This window comes from Amblyomma americanum, chromosome 7 (genome assembly GCF_052857255.1).
Source record: "Amblyomma americanum isolate KBUSLIRL-KWMA chromosome 7, ASM5285725v1, whole genome shotgun sequence".
NCBI classification, from domain to species: domain Eukaryota; kingdom Metazoa; phylum Arthropoda; class Arachnida; order Ixodida; family Ixodidae; genus Amblyomma; species Amblyomma americanum.
The window spans coordinates 46,734,708-46,756,411 of NC_135503.1; positions in this window are offsets into that span (position 1 = coordinate 46,734,708).

The following is a 21,704-nucleotide window of genomic DNA, read 5'->3' on the forward strand; positions in this document are numbered from 1 at the left end:
AAAATGCGGTTGGCGTTTTCGCTGAAATTCGCCATTTTTTTTTAAAACACAGAGTAACTGCGTGAAGAACACTCTGCGTCGCATCACCGCCTCCTCGTCCACCTCCTTCGGCACACACGCAGGCACACAAGAACGCAGGCAGATCATTTGGTATTAATTCACGCAAGGCTATTATCTTGTTGTTGTTCTTGTTACCCTCATACAATGGCACATGCCCACATAGAAGGATTGGCGAAGAATAGGGGGGCACAGAGAGTTTTTTAGGAAAATAATTCCTGGACGAAATTAAAATGAATGATAAGGACGGAAGAGGTAATCAAAAAGGAAAAACGAAATGAAACAGGAAATGCAGGACGCACGCAGGAGATCGAGACTGATGTTTAAAGCCGAGTAGTTGAATGATAATCATATTTGTAAGAATAAAAATATTATTGGAAAAATTTAAAAGATTAACAAGATAGCCGCCTTGATTCCATTAAAAAAAAAGTGCACGGTGGTAAAAACAGACTTGTGGCTGTACCCAAGTATGGTGGCTCTAAACGACAATATGACTGGGCTGCTCGAACAATGGCCAAGCTGTTGTAGTGGTTTCTCTAAAACCGTCTTCTCGTACCCTCTACTGTTCCTACATTTCTTTTCTTTTTCTTCCTCTCGCAAAGGAGCCACGAAGCTAGCCGCGACAAGTCTATGCGAAGCACGTGGGACCTGCGCAGTCGAGTCACGGGTCGGCATGCCTGTCTCTAAGGGCGATACCGGTCGTCCAATTAGCACGACGGCGGCGCTAGCGAAGCGTGTGCAATTAGGACAGGCTTGCAATTCAGTTATCTGGCTTTCGATCTGTTCCCCTTCCACTGTTCTATTCCGAGGGAGTTACCAACTGCAGAACCAGTTGGCTTGTACGTTCGCACGTCTCCTGACGCAGATGTTCCCCTTTGGTTGAGTCAATAGTTGCGGAATGCTCGTTTTTTTTAATGCAGCTGGAAGCTCATTAAAAAGTTTTCAATAAAGTTCTTTCAGTATTTCGTGGACGTGACAGGTTACGTGATTATTAGTTGCTTGCTAAACATGAACGTGTGGTTACCGTTCGAAGATGCTACGTAAACGCCATGCTTCTAAATAATCTCCACACTCACTTCTTTATTGCGCAGCAACTCGCGTTATTCTGAGGTATAAAGAGAACAACAACAATAGCAAAAGAATAATGTCAGAAAATAAAAGCTACGAACGCGGACAGTCCGCAATTCTCTGCGGTCCTCGCCCTTCCTGGGGGATGAGGAGGGGGGGGGGGAGAACAAAAATTAGAGCGCACTGAAAAAAAAGTTCGGGGCAAAAGGAGCGCGAGGATCCACTCTATTTGCTACAAGCTATGCTAGCAGCGGTGTAAGCTTCATCGTTATCGCGGGATATAAGCAGGGTGGCTCCTTTTTTAAAGTTAATGTTTCAACATTGTGCACATGTCAACAAATACTAGCGCAGTCCTTTTTAAAAATCTTTACGGCTAACGGAAACCACCTGAAGCTTGCTTCTCAGCAGTAATCGAGAAAGCCGTGACATATGGTACCAGATATAGAAGCGGGGCGCAGTTTCTCGCGTTGGCATTCGCCCCTAGCCATCCCCATTTCGATGGCTCACTTGCTCAAAATAGGCCATCAACAATGTACAGGTGCTGTAAAAAGTAAATTAAAGGCAATCGTAGCCAAAAAATTTTAATTTTGTCGCCGTCAGTTTATGCATGAATGAAGAACTATATTCAGCCAAATTGTAATAGTCTGATTTACACAGAGCATCATTAAATTGGGACGGCTATGCTTTGGATTCGGAAAAATTAAATATTTTCGACATAATCGTCTTCCATTTGATATTGATATTGATATTGTATGGTATTTTGTCTAAATTCAAAGAGAGCTACGTGAAACGGTTAGTTTTTTCTTAAAAAATGAGCTTTGTTTGTGCGCGTTTGTCACGGGTTTCAACAAAAACGATAGCACGTGGTGGTCTGTTTTGATTGTTGGCGTCATTAAAAGTCTTCTGAAGTGGCGCTCTGCCCTAAATAGCTTTCGCTACCCCTATGTGTGCTTCAGAGGCGACGGAAAGAAGAAAAGGTAGAGGAAAGCGTCGACAACTCAGCCTACGGCTCCCCGGGGAAATCTGTGCGAAAGGTTCTCGCAAGTTGACCTGTTTGTTTCGTACAGGAGAGTATCGCGTTGCGCCGCTGCCAACTCTGGCCAGCGGCCAGTTGCCTGTATATGTCGGTGGATTTACTTGCTCGAAAAAACGCAATGTCAAATGCTTTTGAGAACACGTTGCCTTCGATGAATTTGTTATAAACACATATCCCCATGTGCTGTAAAATTATCCACGTGCAGCGGTGTGCACCCGATTTTAAATTTTGTTAAATCTAGCTCACCTACAAATAAGTAATGTTGTTTCTCTCAACTCTTTGAACTTTTTTACCGCTATTATGACGAACGGATACATATACACACACTTGCAGGACGACTCGCAACTGCTTAATGAACCTAAACGCCCCAGTCTTCGGCTGAGGAACCTGGGCGCTTGACAAGAGATCCGAAGCATTTCTGGGATTCGCTTTATTACCCACAAAGTGAAACTCTCAAGAGTTCCCGCGTATTTATTTAGTTTAAGAAGGCGCATAATTATTTCCGACACATAATGGAGCGGGACGTGTTCTTGTCAAGGCAAGTTGCGTGATTTTTGTAAGGTTGTATTCACTGATTATTGTGCAAAATCATAGAGCACGAAATTGTGAAGCAAGGCTTGCGTGGCTTTTATTTTTGAACTCATTTATTTTAATGTCCCTGCTATTTTACACCTTCAGAGTGATGCCTTATCTTCTCAAGTTTTCATTATGAGTTTGATTTTAGTTTTACGAGCCGCAGACATGAACAGCCTCCCTCTTAACTCGCCTATTATTATTGTTTTCAACTTATAAACGATCAAGAAACGAGGACTCAGCAACGCTGCGAACTTTGCTCCCCCTTTGATGCTCAACTGAGTCCCACCTGTAGCAATCATTGTTGAAGAAAGAAGGCGAGCGGCGACTAATTGGCTCATGCGTATGGCGGAAAGGCGCACCGTTTTTATAATCCACGTGCAACATTAGCCTTCAATACCATGTTTGATGATGCAGAAAGCTTCTTTTGATTCTGTTATTCTCAAAATTGTTTGACTCTACTGAAAAGTTTCCTTAAAGAAGCACAGTTCTAAAGACGCCCCTAGCGTTGAGGAAGCCAGAGGACTTGAAACTTTTCGGTACTGTCAAAAAAATGAAGCCAGTACTAACATGAACGTGGACAGCCGCTTCTTTCATACTGCTTTTGAACAAAAGGTGTCTTAACTTTCGCAAGTAGTGAATTTTCTTGCAACGCAGCTAAGTGTAACCTAAATAAAACGCAAAGTAGACAAGTAGTTCTTCGTTTGAAGGCTGCAAGGATAGGTTGATGCAGAGCAAGAGTTTCGTCCACTAGAAAGGCATAAAAGTGCAAAGTGCCAGCGCTGGATTGTAGAATAAAAAGGAAAAGGAAAGGCACTGAAAGTCAGTTTCCTTTCGTTCCTGTTTTGCAGAAAACAATATGATGTCTTTGTTACTTTGATAATTGACGTAGGCGAAAAGAAACTGAATCGGCCTCATTTTTTTTGATAAGCCCTGTTTTGAAAGCTGAAGTGAAAATCCATGTTCATGTGACTTTGACTGGCTTCAAGTTCGTTCTCTCCTTCGTGAGCTGGCGATGCGAAATTCAGAGCAAGTGACGTCACAAACACGTGCAGAGAAATAGGGCGAAATTCTTAGAGCTCAGTTTAGGCAGCCAGGCACAGGATAAGAATTTTTTCTTTTCTTTTGACATCACGCACCTTTTCTTACTCTTTTTCCTTATTCTACGAGAAACCCGATCCGTTCATTTTGCGGAGACTTCTGTCTTTACTGTAGAGATACGTTGCCGAGTATCATCTTGGACTAACTCTAGTACCTTTCTAATGCGTTTCGTTCGCATGGAAAAATAAAAAAGATAACATAAAAACTCATTTCGGAAAAAACTGCTATGACATAAATTACTGAGCTGTGGTTGGACAGCAAATTGCAGCAAAAAAACTTTAGGTACTACTTAACCACACTCGTACGAAGAAAGTGCGATAGCATTTAGGTTGCCTGGAATAGTGTCTACTGCGAGTGTATACTGTTCTTCTTGGGATTTTGCGGCCAAAACTCCGCTTGGAAATTGTTTCACTGCCCTTGTATGCTACGCATGACTCTTCACAATCTAGAAAGTTCGAGTACCTTCCATGGCATTATCATATGGGCTTATAATAATCTGAGTCGCTAACCCACCTGAATCAACCCTGTAATTCATAAAGATCTACCACGGTTCATTTTCGGTGGTGGGCCTACTCTAGAATATTTGAGGATTCCTTGAAATCTTAAGGCATGGCTCTTCTTTCTCATTCTGGAGGCCGTCAGAAGCTCATGGTGTCCTCCGATTGGCTCATTGGTGGTCACGTGATGGTGATGACATCACGGTACTCGCAATCGCATTCATAATCGCGTAGAATTCTCTCACGATAACCGGCACAGTGTCGTAGGGCATGTCGTAGGGCATGCCCCGGCATGTCGCTTTTATTTAATTTAATCAATTTTGTTGCCACATGCAGTGGTGACCAAGTTGTGATAAGGTAGCAAAGTCGTGTGACCTCTCTCTATCAACCATTAAATTAACTGCCAGCTGCCCCGGAGAGCAGGTTGCGCACAACCAAATGAGCAGGTTGTGATGACATCACAAGTTTATGTGACCTCTTTTGGACTAGTCAGAAAATTTCTTCAGAGAAGCCGAATATTTTTTGTTAAACGACAATCCAAATGCTATTGCATTAAAAAGAAAGAAAGCACGTTCATCTCTCTTTCGGTTTCCTTGTCTTTTGCGCTAAGCAATGCGAATGTGAAGTCAGAGTGGCTTATAGAGCGATCGCACACTCTCTTGATGTAGAAAAGTCGCAGATTAACAATAGAGCACCGCAGTAGCCACAGTGCACAAGTACAGAAATAATGTTATGATGAACAAGCTTCCCTTACGCATGCCGCAATTTCAGTGGCTTTTGTAGAACTAGTTTTATGGGTACTTTCCAAGCAATGATTACGTTTCAGCTGATAGCAAACATAAATAATAAGCACTGGAGGTTACTCACAGCACTATTGCCTTAAAGCATAGTTAATCTGCGATAAAGAGTTGTTTTCGGCGCCTTATTCCAGTTTCGTTTTGCACAAGATTATTGCTAATTTTATGCCTTGTTCCCGTTCCATTTTTGTACGATGCTTGGGGGCATCAACGATGCAGGGGAAACCATTTTGACGACAGAAGTAGTTTCAGACAGGCGCATGGCGACATTTTTTACATTTTTATGGCGAGTTTTTGGGCCATTGCCAGCATTGTTTGTCTTGCAGCCAACAAGGCGGTCATGGCACACTACAGCTCCTTTTTGATTTATGCAGCATTGCTTCGTAGATGCTACCGAGTACCACTACACCTTAAGAGAGAGGTTGCGCCAACAGGAGCGAAGTAACCGCGACGATCTTCGCAGGGGAGAGTAAAGATCAAAGAAGTCGCATTTACTTCCTCTTTTGGCAAAAGCACATGCAGAAGAGATATTAGGAATAATATCTTCTGGTACTTCGTTGTTTAAATAACAGGTTGTCTTGCTTAAGGTAATCGACCGGTACCTTCCGCTGGTTAATCTTGTCGCCTTTTTTACTCTGCCTCTTTTTACTAAGGGCGAACTTGACCATTCGTAGTAAGCAAACCGGTCGCTTCTTGCAGCAACGCTCATTTTTTTGTGTGCATAATGTCAAGGTGGATTACGGCGTTACATAAATTCTCAGCATTGATTGCAGTTACGTACTCCACTACACATCTTTTCGAGTAATCCTTATTCTACTTTACGCGTGGGTATCGTTAGTAATTGCAACAATTCTTGAAAGGTCACCGAGTATAAAAGACGGTGATGCAGCTGTGTGTTTCTGCTCCGCTAGATTGCATTCGCATATTAAAAAATGAAACTGTATGGCAATCTTTAGATATTGACACCACATCTGAGCATGTACTTCCGCTAAAGCGCGAGGTAGAAAGATCGTATCAGAGTAACAGAGACAAAGTGTCAAGACGTAATTACATAAAACCACGTACAAACCGACAAGGTTATGCCGAAGCGCTGAGTGTATCACATTGTGTTTGGTGAGATTGCTGCGCTTTGTAGCCAACTATGTTGAGTGGAACAAAATAAATAGTCATGCAGATTTAATACGGGGCCTCTCGGTTCGGTTTTTGGCTTTTGAGGGAAGGAAATGGCGCAGTAACTGTCTCACTTATATCGGTGGACACCTGAACCGCGCCATAAGGGAAGGGGGTAGAAGAGGGAGTGAAAGAATAAAGGAAGAAAGAGGTACTTTAGGGAATGTCTCCGGAATAATTTCGACCACCTGGGGATCTTTAACGTGCACTGACATCGCACAGCACACGGGCGCCTTAGCGTTTTTCCTCCATAAAAACGCAGCCGCCGCCGTCGGGTTCGAACCCGGGAACTCCGGATCAGTAGTCGAGCGCCCTAACCACTGAACCACCAAGGCGGGTCTGGCCTCTCTGTCTTTCTTTATTTTCGCACAAGTAGGTTTGCGCCTGCAGAGTTCGTGGACTCTTATCACGTTAGAGGGCGAATCAAGAGCAAAGAGCGCTATCTCTTGTGCGCTACACCAATTTTCCTTAATGGCTAGCGAGCGCACAAATGTCAGACAATTTCTGCAGCTTTTCCACTTTTTGCCGCTGGCCTAACTAATGATTCAGGGCATAAAAAAGAGTGCGTTTGTTCGATAACGCGGATAAAATGCAACAAAATTAGCCCTGTTGCGAAACACGCATAGTCTTTGAACGTTGGGATGAAGGGCCACGGTGAACACGCTCTAATCTTTGTTCTTGGGCATGCCAACAATTTGAGTTAATGGTCTCTGGTTGTGCAAGCTCTGAGCAGTTGCTCCGCTTTTGTACGTCTCTTTAACATATGTAAAGCCGCGGAGTGCACCAAAGGGTTTCGATTCTGTGGTATGACGGGCAGCTAGAAAGGGAAAGCCTGTAACAGGACATATATTTTATGCACCTTCCAGAAAAGACAAATATTATGCAGCTCTAGTGAAATTGCGATTTGTTTTGCTGTAAGTTTCTCACCGATGATCGGAAAGTAAGATTATCGGTCCGACTTCCCTTTCATGGCCTGGTATTTTGTTTTGCAATTGTTGTTTTCGTGTAAAGCTTAACGACATCGTGGTGGCCATGTTCGAGAAGGCTACAAAGCCACGATGACAAAGCTGTGCGCAAACATTCGCACTGCTGCCTTGGCTCTGTTATTTTATTTATTTATTTAATTATTTGCAACTTCTGTTTGCCGTGGGGCCGTTACAGTGGTGGGGCGTAACAGGTTTCCTTTTCATTATACAGAAATACCAAAATACAAAGTCATCGCTAATTGGACAGGTGTACCGAACTGGCTATAGCGAATTGCGTCGAATGGCAAACCAGCAAGACTTAATGTTACTATTCAACCCGTTGAAAAAATGAACACGGAAAAAACTGTTTCAACATAACTGGAATAATGATAAAAATGGGACTAAATACCGCGCGTATGCGCCCAGGAAATCAAATAACCAAGGATGAAATTGTTCTTTCCGTTTTTTTTTCCACTTATTTGCTGCAGATCAAGAGGCGAAAGAGTAGTATGAAGTCTGATTAGTTTGTGATCTTGTTAAAAGCAATCCGTAACATTTTTAAGCCATTTTCCTTAGAATGATGTTGTTACACTGCGCCGCATTTGCTTATTTCGTTGGAACATTCCCTGTCCTATCCGTAGCTAATGGGTATGTGCTTGCAATGCGTTTTTTTTCTGAAGTCAATACCGCACGTGTTAAGAAGATACTTCACAACGAATAGTACATCGCCTGTTTATAAGCTTTTTTTCAATGTTTCCAGAATAAGCATATATTTTTTGTGAAGCAGCATTTGAGGCGTGACTGTGCGAATTTGTTTTTCTCACTGACGAATACCTCACTTTCCCGATACAGACGATGGTACCGGCTGTCAGCGCTATACTGACATTTTTACGGCTGTCCCACTTATCTTCTAATATTCTGTGGACGAAACCTGGCCCTCTGTTTCCACGCGTCCAATTGGAGCCAGAAAAAAGAAGAGTTGCTGGTTAGAATTCCCTCATAAATTAAAAATACGGAAAATTGCACGCACCATGTAGCCAGCACGGAGCTTAGGCTAAATACGGGGTGAGGCTTGCGAACAGAGGATGCTGTCGCTGACCTTGAATTACTCTTCATCGCTGTCTTTCCGCTCTATTTCGAGAGAACCTCGCTGACTCATTTTAGAAAACTGTCGCGCAATAGACACTACGTGTTTTTTTCTTCAGAATTTCGAATTACAAAAGTGCTGTCAAAATATTGTTTGTTCTTTTCCAATGTTGCAGCTCGAGTACTCAGCCTTGTAGCTCAGTAGCTCGTAACCATGTAGCTCAGTAACTCAATAGCTCGAGTACTCGGCCTTGGTTTGACCCCTGCTTGCCTACTCAGTAGAAACTGTAATAAATAAAACAAAATCTACCGGTTTTACTAAACAAGAAAAAGACAGCCATTGTGCCCCCAAAGCACCTGCTTTAACACCACTCAGGCTGTTAAACAGGCAACCTTGACTATTAATTCTTGCTTTAAATCTTGAAGCAGATATATATTGGTGATGTGCATTTTCTGCATTAGGTATTTGCTCTTTTCCTAACATTCGGATGCAGTAAATTGTCTTATGCTTCCTTGTACAATGGTTTGGGCCTCCAACAAAGTTGCTGACGACAACTTTCAGTTCTAGAGGGAGTCCAGTATTGTGGAAAAAAGTATTGAATTGATAGCACAGTAAGCGAATACTTGGTAGAACCTCTTTGAGATAATTGTTATTTGAGCGAACAGAGCGCTGGTGAATGGAGCAAAATGTCATCGAAAATTAAACGAGCATACCACTGCATGACTACAACATGATTACGCCGAGTAATACTCATGATAAAAAGGCATTTTATGGTTCTACTATGCGAACCTTAAATGCAATGAAAAACCTCGCGAACAGAATCTTATAAAACGCACACTCATGAGAGATTAAACAACGAGAAAAATTCAGTTTACTACAATGGGCTCGCAATAGAGAGCTTTCAAAATATCTGAGAGCATTTTTTCAATATAAAAAACTCTGCTGCTCAGTTGCCCATGAACCGAAAGATTGTAAGGGTGCAGAAGTAGCATGAACTTTTTCGGATCTTACACGCTCACCTAACAATGCTAAAAACAATGCTAGGGGAAATGGCTTAAGGATAGAGGCGCAGCCAACGGTGCATAGGCTAGTACGTCCCCGACAAGCTGACGGCAGAGGCCGCGTTGTAGTCTAGCGCTTAGCTTCCCACAGAGTCAGTGGCCACTCGCATTTAGACAAACTGACTCTGAGCACAAACGTGTATAGACCTTGCGAACGGAGTGCGGGCGCAGTGGGAGGCGGAGAACAACTGAGATCCCTTCCAAGCTGCATTAATTTAGAGGGCTAGACAACTCCGAAACCTCTGAAGAAGACGCGATAACATGAGGTTAAAGTGCTTTGTCGCCACTGGCATTCGCTAGCTACCCAGGTGGAACAAATGAAGTTTGTTACAGACGTATTCAGTGATTCTCTTTTTAGTCCCCTAATCTCTTTTCCCCAGTGCAGGGCAGCCAACCGGAACCCCTTCCTGGTTAACATCCCTGCCTTTCCCTCCTCCTCTTTATCTATCTATCTATCTCAAACAATCTCCTGAATCTTTGCGCTAAAATTATTAATTTTCTGTTCTAAACATATAATTTGCGCGACCTTGCCCCACTGCCTTCTCGATTGCTAGCCTGTTATAGATAGCATGATGGGCTAAATTCTTGAATGCTGGCCTGATGTTATAAATTCTCGTATATTTGTTTCTGGACGTGAATGACAAAAGTTAGGGACAGTCCTGACATGCAAGGAACTCCGATATTTTCAACACGTTTATATGCTGTATTTGTACCGAGGCTCGCTTTCCGATTGCTCAAGGGCAACAGAATTTTGTTTCAGTTAGAGTTGACACAGCAAATTCACTATAGCAGACTTCGCTGAGGCTAGGCAGTCCACTTAATAAAGAATGAGAATGATAAGTCACGCAACTGAAGCGGAAGCTGCGAGAGTTACCAATATGTAGAGAATACTAGTGCTGGGTTAGAATATACATAAGCGTTTTTTTTAAGTGAGAATGAAAACTGGGCAACAAACTCAACCCGTGCTGCGCTCAATAAATATTACTATTTTTGAAATTTTCGTTCTTTTCTTCAAGAGTAGTCCAGCGAACAAAATGTTATGCCTGGTTAGATTTCTCGTCTGTTTTGCTAATCCTTAGCGATGTCTTCTTTACGATTTTTAGATGCAGAAGAGGGCTCTTAAAACGAAGAAAAAATTTGAGAGCTTACATGGTTTAATCGTTAAATGTACGTTCGGCATTGAATTAAAAGTTGGTCAATTTTCTTGGCACAATCACCAGCGAAAACGAAATACTCGCATACGAAAATTAGACTAGAAAACTCAGTCAGTTGCTCGCAAACTGGAGTTGAATTAAGGCAGGAACCCTGGGTGCTATGCTGACCTCACACCACAAAATCCCAGTGGTGGCATCCAGGTAGCCACTGAATTGTTTGGCGTAACACTTTTCGCAACTTGAATAGCCGAATCGCGTCTATAAAATGCGCCCCCACGTTTTTTAATTTCCTTCATTGGAAACCACAGAGCTGACGAGTATGGGGCTTAGCGAGGCTACGCCGCGGAGGCGAAGAGACTGCAAATTAACGTGGATGAAAAAGAATGGTAAGGAACCCACATGTTACGCGACGATGCTGGGCTCTCAGCGAGCGTCAGATAGTGTTCGTAGTTGAGAAGTTCATGCAGCATACAATGTATACACTAAACCTTTACGACAAACGAGTCCTACGAAGTGATGGGGACCTGGAATAGAAACAAAAACAAGTGAGCTGTGAAAGAAAGCTGTTCTTTTTCTTTTATTTCGCGAGCAATATAAGGTTGGGACAAAATCCAGGCATGGTTCAGCGGCCCATAATAGACATAACGATTATTCCGGTCAACATTTGAAATTGCGTTGAACAGTTGTGTCGTGGGTTGGTGTGGCCTGCGCAAAAGTGTCATGTGCTTGCCGCATACAGTAGTAAACTTGTTTTGTATTACTCTTGTTCGCTACACATGTGCGCCGCTGTTTTTTTAGTTCTCCTGTGAAGCGGGCATAGCCACAACAAAATACATTCTGCAGTAGAGCCCACTTTACAAAGTAGGTGTAGTGGATCTATACTTTTGTGAGCGAGTTAACGGACGAAATTATAGAATGACGAAGTTGAAAGAATTCAGTCGGTTGCCAAACAACGAATGAGAAAAATAGAGAGCGGTAAAGAGAAAGAAACAGGAGAAATTGAAGCTCAAGAAGCTTCGCAGAGAGAAAGTTGGCATGATAACTATGTTGCTCTGAATAATATGTCCACTCCGTGATTGTGGTGAGCGTTGATGTGCCAACGGAAATACAAACTGCTTTTTAAAAACGCAGCATAACAAGGCAGTGTAAAGATATATGGCAGTGTGGTACGGTGCACAAAATTTAGCCAACAGCAACAAATACGGAGAAAAAAATAACGCGGACATATTTGGCGCCAAGGTCGTTTTGCCCTCATGCGCAAACATCTTGATTGTCAGTAGCCGTCAAGTAGGACTGCGACGCGAGGGCAAATATTTTGACACCTTACTTATCTGGTCTACATGAAGAGCCGACTATTTAGAGCAGCCGTAACAAAAACAGGAATCGTCAATAGCATACACCTGGGGTAGACACATAGAAGGCTTTAATCTTGATGGCACTGTAAAGACCTAGAGATTCATAATTGTAGAACGAAAAATGTACTTTTTACTATCTTTTTCAAAAATTATTAATATTCATCTTTCATCTCTTGATGTATAGGAACGTTCACTTCAATTGTAATTTTATAGAGAAACATACTTTTTAGCTGAGGTTGTAGTCAGCTACGCCATCGCTTTATCAGTGATGTCCTGGAGTTCATAATTGCCGCGAAACTGTGAACTTTCCGTCCGCACACGAGTCCAGGAAATCAAAGCAAGGCAGCCAGGAGTCGTAGTCTTGCTATGATGTTACAAGCCGTAAACAAAAATTTCCTCAATTAGACCTAGGAATCCCTGTTTCAGGCCCTTTTTCTGAGAAGTGGCTGGAAAACATAATCTATTTGTAAAGGGTAATACCATACCAAATTTTATTATGCTGAAACTACGAAAAAAAATTTATTTTCCTCCAACACTGCTCCCAAATCCCCCCTCTTGAATAAAAGAAAATGCGCCGAATAGCATATCACTGCATCCTCGCGTCTGTTTGTGGCACCGTGCGCACGAGAGCATAACCAGAGCCGATGAATTCATCTCTATTTTCTTCCATTCTTCCTCTTAAGCGGGTTGTTAAACAGTTATAATCCAGGCATCGTGCTGGGCGCGCTAACGTTTTTAAATGAGCCAAATGGACAGAAGAACAAGCAAAACGAACGAGTACAATTGCTGGTCGGTTTCAGGTTCGAAAGGAGGAGAAATTTGCGACGTGTGGGTTTCAGAAGAATGCTAAAAGTGATAAAGCGTGCACAGCCTCTAAAAAACGGCGCATAACAAGCAGCGAAATACTGTGCTATAAAATGAGCAAGATATGTTTTCTCAAATATAAAATGTGGATACAATTTCAAGAACGTGTGCCTTCATGCTTACAAAAGCTAATAGCGGCTCTCATTTTGCTTTGCGGGCAGAAGGACCGATAAACAGAAGGCTTTTGTCGCACGTGCAAGATAGATGACGTAGGTTATCTGCAAAAATGCATGCATAAAAATCCTATATTTAAAACTAGCCAGAAAATAACCTCGTTCTGGGCTGAAGCTCTTGCGGTGATCCTGCCTGAGTGGGCGAGAGAAAAAATGCGATGCAATGGGAGTGGCATAACGCTCAGGAGCCCTGTTTTCCGGTCCAGTGATTTTTCGCGCGATACCAGCGAACGCGTGCGCCTTCCGTATTGCCGCCCCTCTTGCCGAGTTCATCCACGTGCCGTCATTTGCTGCTGTGTCTCGTAACTGCCTGGGTTTCGTAACTGCAGAGAAACTACGAAGCATAAGCTTGTTAGAAGTTTCCTTAGCGATTGATTTAAAAACAAATTAAAGATGAAATAGGTCTAGTTGATCAAATATGAGCGTTCCGGGGTGAAGGTTTTCACACAGACACAGACCGCGACTTTTTCGTCGGGAGAGAACTGCGCTGGTACGCGATAAAAAACAACGGTGAAGCTGCCCGTGTCTTAGAAAGTCCATTAGAGGATTTGCCTTCTCTAACTCACGCCCGCACGCACCAATGAGTGTTGCAGCGCACACATGTATACATATTTTAAAGTCATGAAGCAAAAGCTGCCTAAAGTTGTTCAGACCACGCCGATCCATGCAGGATAGTGGATATACCGTAGCGGTTATTGTAGCCCCTGTAACAATTCAAGACCCTCAAGGTCCGCAGAGTTCAACAGCGAGGTACGCCAAGCATTTAAATTAGGCTACATCGAAAGAACCGCTCATTGGACATTCTCCCAAACGAGTGCTCCCAGTGCTCCCATTCTCCCAGCCCTCGGCTTGGGGCGTGCTAAAGAGAAAGGCACGTACTACGTTCATAGTCGTCGTAACGCTGCAATACGCCATCGAGGTGCTAGAAGTACCTCTTTTTCGGGCTTATTTTTCTTTAGCGTATAGGTACTCCTCTCGCAGAACAGTGGTACCTAAGGCAGCCTTCGTGTACAACAAAGGAGCGGAGAATTCCGTTTATGGCAATCTCATAAAATTCAGAAACGATGGGACAGTGATTCTACTAAGGTGTGGGCTCAGTGCACTGATCATCAAGCGTCGTTCTTTTGACATGCGTTGCTGGGCGTGCTGCAAACTGATAACGAATAAAGCATCACGGCGCAAAGCCTTAATGGGTTGAAATAATGATTGCATATTATAATGAAGAAAGTACAAGCGACTCATCACCAGCTTGGTTGGAGAAGCCAGGTAGTTTACATGTTTACCATCTAGAGATACACACGCCTGTGCGCTGCATCGAAGGATGTACATAGCTGTATTTTACAGCGAAAGCTGTAATAGCTGTGTACAAGCCTTTTAGTAGAAGTAATTTAGGGAGTACAACGGCTGCCATGTAACGCGTTACGCGTAACGCTTTGGGTGGGCACCAACGTCGCGTAACCTTAAAGCGCGATTTAAGCGTTCACTGACCCAGAGAGCCAGTTATGGTCCTTTCATTTTTCCTCAAAACCAAAGGAGGGTTTAGACTGTGATTAAAACAATACTGGGATCAAGACAATTTGCTTCGTACAAACCGGATCTGGAGGCCGTGAAGTGTGCGGAGAACGCGATCGAAACGAAGACCGCAAGCGGAAGAATGCAGAGTATGCACGTGAGACGTCCCAGTCATCCAACCTGGCAGTCGCTTGTGAAAAGTCAAAATGAGCCAGCCACAACAGACCTCTTGGCCTCTAATGCAATCAGCGTTCACTTCTTAATGCGCTAAGCCTGTAAGCTTAGAACTAATAATTTTTTCGCATACTTCAGGAGTTCCCGTCTTCCACTTTTCATAAATGTCCACCGCAATTTCCACTTAGCAGTCTGCATTGCGTACGTTATTTTGCTAAAGTAGTGAAAAACCGCTCCCGGATTTACCTCACCACCATATCAGTGTAGAAGCTGCAACGATATTCACACCGCACTCCCTCTTTCTTTCTCATAAAGATCCACGTACGATTCTCTTTGTGTTGAAAAAAATTACCTTTTAATTTCCTTCACGAAAAAAGGAACAAATTGGACACAATTTAATTGACTGAATTATTCAGCACGCGTAAAGCCCCAGCGGCAAAACGCTAGAGTACATGCTGGCAGTTACTTCAATATAGGATGTGTGTGCTCATGTATTTCCCTCCTTTTCATCCTCCTCTTCTTACCAGTGAATCCAAGTTACGAATCCCTTTAACACACAGCGGTGCAAAAACAGCATATGTCATTGCTTGAAACAGCACTACAGTTACTCCATTTATAATAAATAGCAAGTTACCTTGATATTATCAAGACATCTGCAATTAAAGACCAAGAGATTTAAATATAATAGTGCTGAAATTGTCGCCTACCTACTAAAACATTCATCCGCATAAAAAAAAAGCTGCGCTCAGTCAATGCAACTGAGAAAAAATGTTAAATGAAAGAATTGCGAAGAAATAATAGGATAATTTACGTTCAATGTTTGTACTCTATAGACCAGCTAAATCGATATTGACTAGCAGCAACCGTACTTATAACATAAAAAACACCACGCAATCGGCGGTATTGAGTGCGTTTTGAGCAACAATGTTCTTATCAGGGGAATGCAGCGCTGTTGAAAAATGGGGTTCGGCAATATCCGAGACGTTATCAGAAAACCCTTTATTCTGCAGTTCAGATGACAATACCTATGCTAGTGCCCACAATTGACCATTCCGTTCTGTACATCATTAGAAGGGCATCAGGACCGGCCGAATTCATGGTATGACGTCAGCAAAACATTGTGCTGAGCCTCAGACGAAGTGTATTCGAGGTGAGCAAGGCACTTTGTTTGCAGTTTTACTGCTGCTAGGTAAATCGCGAAGAAACAAGCCAGGCTTCGTTAACAGCAAGATGTTAAGAATTAAAAACAATTTATTTATTTATTTGCTTGTTTATTTATATTTATTTGTTTTCAATACTTTCGAGGCCCGGAGGCATTACAGAGAGGAGGGGCATACAAAATCAGCAGTAGTTTTCTTGAAATTTTTGACATCGGTCATGGCAGCACAGAAGGCAGAGAGGTCGTTCCAATGATTTGCAGTTTGAGGAATATATGAATTGGGGCGAAGGGTGGTTCTGCAATGCGAGATTCTTACCTTAAAGCGGTGATAAATGCGTGAGAATACATATGATGGAGGAAGCAGTAACTGATTCTCGAGAATAGGGTTAGTATAGTAAATTCGCTTGAAAAGACAGAAGCGAAAATATTTACGGCGCAAAGAAAGAGCTGGAAGACCAAGGGTTGGCTTTACTGCAGATATGCTTGCTATTCGTGAGCGAAATTGACACAATATAGCAGGCGGCGTGGTTCTGAATGGACTCTGAAGAGTAAATTAGTTATATTTGATTAGGATCTAAAATAGAGCGACCGTATTCTAGTTTCGGTCTTATTAAAGTCCTGCACAAATGAAGCTTAACGGAATCGTTCGAAGCTGTGAAATGGCGGGGTAAGAAATCGATTGTGCGGTTAGCCTGGTTAGATATATATTGCATGTGGATTTTGCACGAGAGATTGTGAGTGATGTGACCACCAAGGTATTTGTACGTTGAAACTGGCGATAACGTAGTGTTATTAAGAAGATAGAGAGTGGCGTTATCATAAGTTTGGATAGAAATGCGCATGTGTTTGTACTTAATGGTGTTAAGTTTCATAAGCCAGTCACTGCGCCATGAAGAAATTGTACCCAGGTCTGTCTGCAACTACGCCTCATCACAGGGATTAGTAATTACAGGACACAGCACACAATCATCTGCAAAATGTTTAAAGAAACGTTGTTAGGAAGATTATTATTATAAATTAGAATTTTTTTTCATATCTAGGCGATAGGCGAAATCTCTATAGTTTGCGAAGCAGAGATAATCGTAGCAGACTGCTTAGGCAGGAAAATCTTTATTGCTCGTAGATTCATTGCTGTTGGGAGCTACGCGAACTAGCGAGGACCGGAGTCTTTTGAAAACAAGCGCCTCTTGTCGTTGTTTGGCCCTGCGACGATTATGCAAAAGCAGGCGCCAAGCGTATGGAAATTTCCGCTTCTCTGAAGCGAATTATCTGAATCAGCATAAAAGCAGCACTGTTTTTCAAAACTGCTGCATGGCTGCCCCAGTGAGCTCAAAGTGGACGAGGGCGCTGTGAAAAGTGACGTGATGGCAAACAACGGCACGGCTTATCGCTTGGTCAGAAACAATAAGCTTCGAGGGTTGTGCCGACACGAGTTGTTTATGTGTGCTCAACTTCCTCAAACACTGTCGAAGACAAGTTTTTGATGTTCTTTATATCGTTTCTGTGCTCTGAAATAAAAAAAAAGTCCCGTTTATTCAGACAAGCTGAACAAACTAAGCGCCGGTGCTGTTCATTTTGAGCTTTTTTTTTCGATTAAGTTTTAGATTTGGCTCAAATTAAGTGCATGTTTTCTCATTTCGCTCTGGAACTTTCGTGAAATCTGTATGCGTGTGTACTTTTGTCCGGCATAAAGCATAAAAGTAAGCATGTTTTTTCTTTCATTTATTGCACCAGTTCACTAAAGCTAGTAGGAGAAGTTTTAAGGGTTTGAAAGTCATAACACCTGCCCCATACATGAGGTGATCACCTCAGCCTTCTGGAGCTTTTCATCTTGGTAGTTTTGTTTTTTAAGTTTACCTCCTGTTGTCTTTTGATAATGCTGGCTCCACCTTGATTTACATCCCATCCCCTCTTTTCTGGTTACCGTGACTTTCCTCCACATATGTATATACGCGTCTATCACAGCTAGCGCTCTGCAAGTTACAAAAGCAGTGTCGCGTTACGCCCAAACCTTATGAATTAAGACGGACTTTTCTAACACTACAAGGCTTCGTCATCAAGAATCCACGCTAGGCTTTGTTTTTTTTTTTTTTTATGAACAAGGAGTCGTTTTGAGCTTTGCATTCATTTGAACAAACGCGTAAGCACGGCACTCCTGAACGCTCGGCTTTGGAAGTAACGCTACGATAAAAAGAAGACTAGCATTTCAGCCAGTTTTCAGACGTGGCAGTAGACTTTGATCGCAGGAAGTTTACAGCAAACACTCTGCTGTCCAATATAGCCCACGATGTACACTCATCACGCGAGCGTTGCGCCAAAAGTCGATGAAAACCGTAGTGCGCCAGCCATTGTCAGCTTCTGCCGACTTGTCGTTGCATGGTTTTCTGACTGTTCAGATCGCGCTCTATCTGCTGCTCGTCTCCCTACGACCCCATCTCCTTAACTTACTCAGTAACAGGGAATTCAATGACGAGGTGCCACTCCCATTCCGACATTTTTTGTTCCCTTGTCTGCAGTTGTTAGGGCGGACAAGAGCGCCCTCTTTGTGTGTAGGACAGCTCCCAGGACAGAATCGACGGTGGACCGGGCGTCCACTCCATTTTCGTGCCAGTGTCTCGATGTCTTTTCTGCTACACTGCTTCTTTTTCTCGTACTTCGTTCTGTCGTTTGTTCTGGCACGACTGCGACCTCTATTCATAGCTTTTATAGGCCCTTTTTTAGCCTTTATTTGACTGGGCCCTCCGCCTTTCCACAAGTTGCTCTAGAGCTATCTTTGTGATGCACAGGTTTCCTCATGATCTCAAGCTATTTATGGAACGCCGCACTAATTCCTGAGTTTTATATTAGCAGAGTTCTTTAAGATTTTTCATTAGACATCACATACAGATTTAAAGAACGCGCCACAGATTGGCAGCATCATTCCGCTGCCGTTGTGTCTATTGCAGTCGCTAGGCCACTTCATCTGCATGATAAAGGTGTTAAAAAGTGGCAACTTATAATAATTACAAGCCTAATACTCACTGCCTCTAAATGAATCCTGGTGCATGCTAGATGGAGGATGACACTTGGTAAACGGCCTTTATTGAAGACCGCTTGTGTGGCATCAGCACAACAAGAACAATGTTCTTTGGGTAAGCCTTTTAAACAAACGATGGGGCTCTGGAATACATGAGCGTCGTCACCTGCTGGACATAATATGCAACAGTGCGAAACGTTAAAAAAAAACTAAATTCAGAACATAAAGAGCTGAAAATATGATGTCGTGACAGAGATTTGTGTCCAACACATCATTACATATATCATCCTATGCTCCAAAAATATGGAAAAATTCAACAACTTTTTTGTTGTCACTCCTGAAACTAGAATATCTCAAGATAGAAATACCCCCATGATCAGGTGATCCGATTCGTAGCTCGTAAAAGTGTCGAAAAAAGGCAGGCTTTTAGCTTAGCAGTTGTCCGTGGAATGAAAGCACGCTCATGGCTTTACTGTCGCACCGTACTTCACTAATGTTGCTGTCTTGTTTCCTATTCATGGCTATGAAAAGTTTATATCAAATAGCCCTAAAGTGCGTTTTACGCAGACTGCCAAAATAAACCTAGACTTTCTTACCGCACAGCTCACATTTTGCGGCTTGCGGATGTCAAACCGCACATACTATTATTAGCCGCGGAGATGAAGCGCTATGCCTCGAATCAGCAGCTCTTGTACTGTGCTTATAAAGCTCCTCCTGCAAGCAGCCACCATCTTTGCGACTGGAAGGAGGAATTTGGCGCATTACTCAATTCTATGCTCGAAACCATGAACGCCAAGAATTCATACGCCGCTTTGTGCGGCCACGTAGCCTTTCCGAAGCAATCATTTTTAATGAAATTAGAAGCGGTTGCCGGTGAGTGCGTGTAGACACCGCCATTGCTTCCGTACCCTATTTAGACATCACCTTGCATTGACAATGCAAGTATTTCGGCCGAGTTGTGTAGCACCTCCTTACTTAGCCAATACATATATATTTTTTTGTTTCTACACATCAACTTCGCAGCTTTGCAAAAAGCCGGTGCAAAAAATATTAATAGAGGAAATGTTTCCTGTATATCTTTGCGATGAGATCGCGATGCCCACGCATTGCAGGAAGTGCAAGCGTCACCTTCCCCGCCGAGAGCCGCTCTCAATTTCCTCCAAGAAGCACCGGCTTCCCGTCGGCACGCGCCTGTGATTATTCACGCGGCCCAACTCGCGACAGGGGCAGGATAATTCGTTTTGTTCCCCGGAAGCGACGTCGTGCACCGAGAAGCTCCTGGCTACTACGCTTTCATCGGTTATGCTGGCGAGCACTGCAGGAAGCGGCGTATGCGAGAGCCCACGTATGCGTATGCCTGACACTTCATCACGGGACAGAAGAACGGACTAGACGCTACAAAAAAGAGGTCCATATTACGAAAATCCCCTCTGTAGTACAGTTCTGTATTTACTCGTTTTTTACGATTCCCTATAATTTTCTACTACGACTTTTACTACTATGGCTATCCGTCATCAGCTGCAAAAAAACTATGAATAACTGCAACCCAGCCATGATCAGCGTGAGGCGATGCTGGCTCACACAGAGCTTCTTTTCAGCGCCAGCTCATCGGTCAGGCCTGGAGGAGCGTAATCCCCAAGGGATCCGCGGACCAGGGCGAACCACCCGCGTAATTACTTTATATTAATAAAGTTTATTCTCCCCCTCTCTCTACCATTAGAAGGTTAACATGTGGTTTGGCCTTGTCAGTAGTGGACCTAGCGCATGCACCAGTCTAATAGGTGCCTCAGACTCTCAGTTTCGGTTTCGTGCAATCGAATAAAATCAAGATTTTCATCTCTGTACAGGGCTTATGCGATCGACTTTGCATAAGTTTGAAAACTTGACGAGGCCAATTATCAAGGCTCTGAACTAAGTCAAGGATGCTGCGGAAGCGGAATCACTGGCTATAGCTGTCACCATCAAGGCTCAAGGCTGACAGGGAAAGTCATCGCACCTAGTAATGGACTACCAACAAGCTTGCAGGTATAATTACCTTGCTGGGAAACCTCATGGAAGGGCGAGCACACAATTGAGTACACTATCCCACTCACACAGAATAACTGGAAACCTGGACCTAGATAAAAGGCCTAGATGGAAACGAGGTAGCGACTGAATTAGCCGTATCTCTTCCAAACTGAGCGGACCTCCATCCCTACCCCACCCTCATCCTAGTACCAAACGTGTCAGGCTAAACACCTTTGGGGTTGAAAGAACACATTTCTCATCACCTCACAAAACAGCTTTCCTCCTCGGAGACCATAGACCGAATGAGAATACATATATTTTCTATTCTTCACATTTTAAACAGTAGTCCCGCAAAATACCCGGGTTACTGCGGAGCAAGCCTTACGCTCTATCGTGTATCCACGAAATGCCAGACAAAACCAAACCAAACATCAAGAGCGTCATACCCGACATACGATCACAGGGAGGCGGCTGTAACCAGGGACAACCTGTACAAGCAAGCCTGGATCATTCAGCTATAGTACGCAAGTCAGCTTCCGCCAGCGAAGCCCTGGACGAGGGGCACCTACCACACAGCTCCTGCAAATTCTTCTTTTGCATCGGTATCTCGTTTAAAAGCCTACTATAGCATCTTTTGGTTCATGGGTATGAACTCGCGACTAGAGCTGACCACCAGGTTGCGCTAATTATGAGCAAAGTAGTAAGTGGTATGGGGTTAGGTAATTAGTAGAATTATTTAGGTGTCTGACGAGTGCCGCCACTCAAAGCGTCTTTCCGCAGAGATTTTGTTTCTTTTAAACATCCTAACGTTAGGGTTTTTTCGAAGTGCTCATTGAAACATTCGGCAATATTTAATCCAAAAGAAATTACCCAACGAT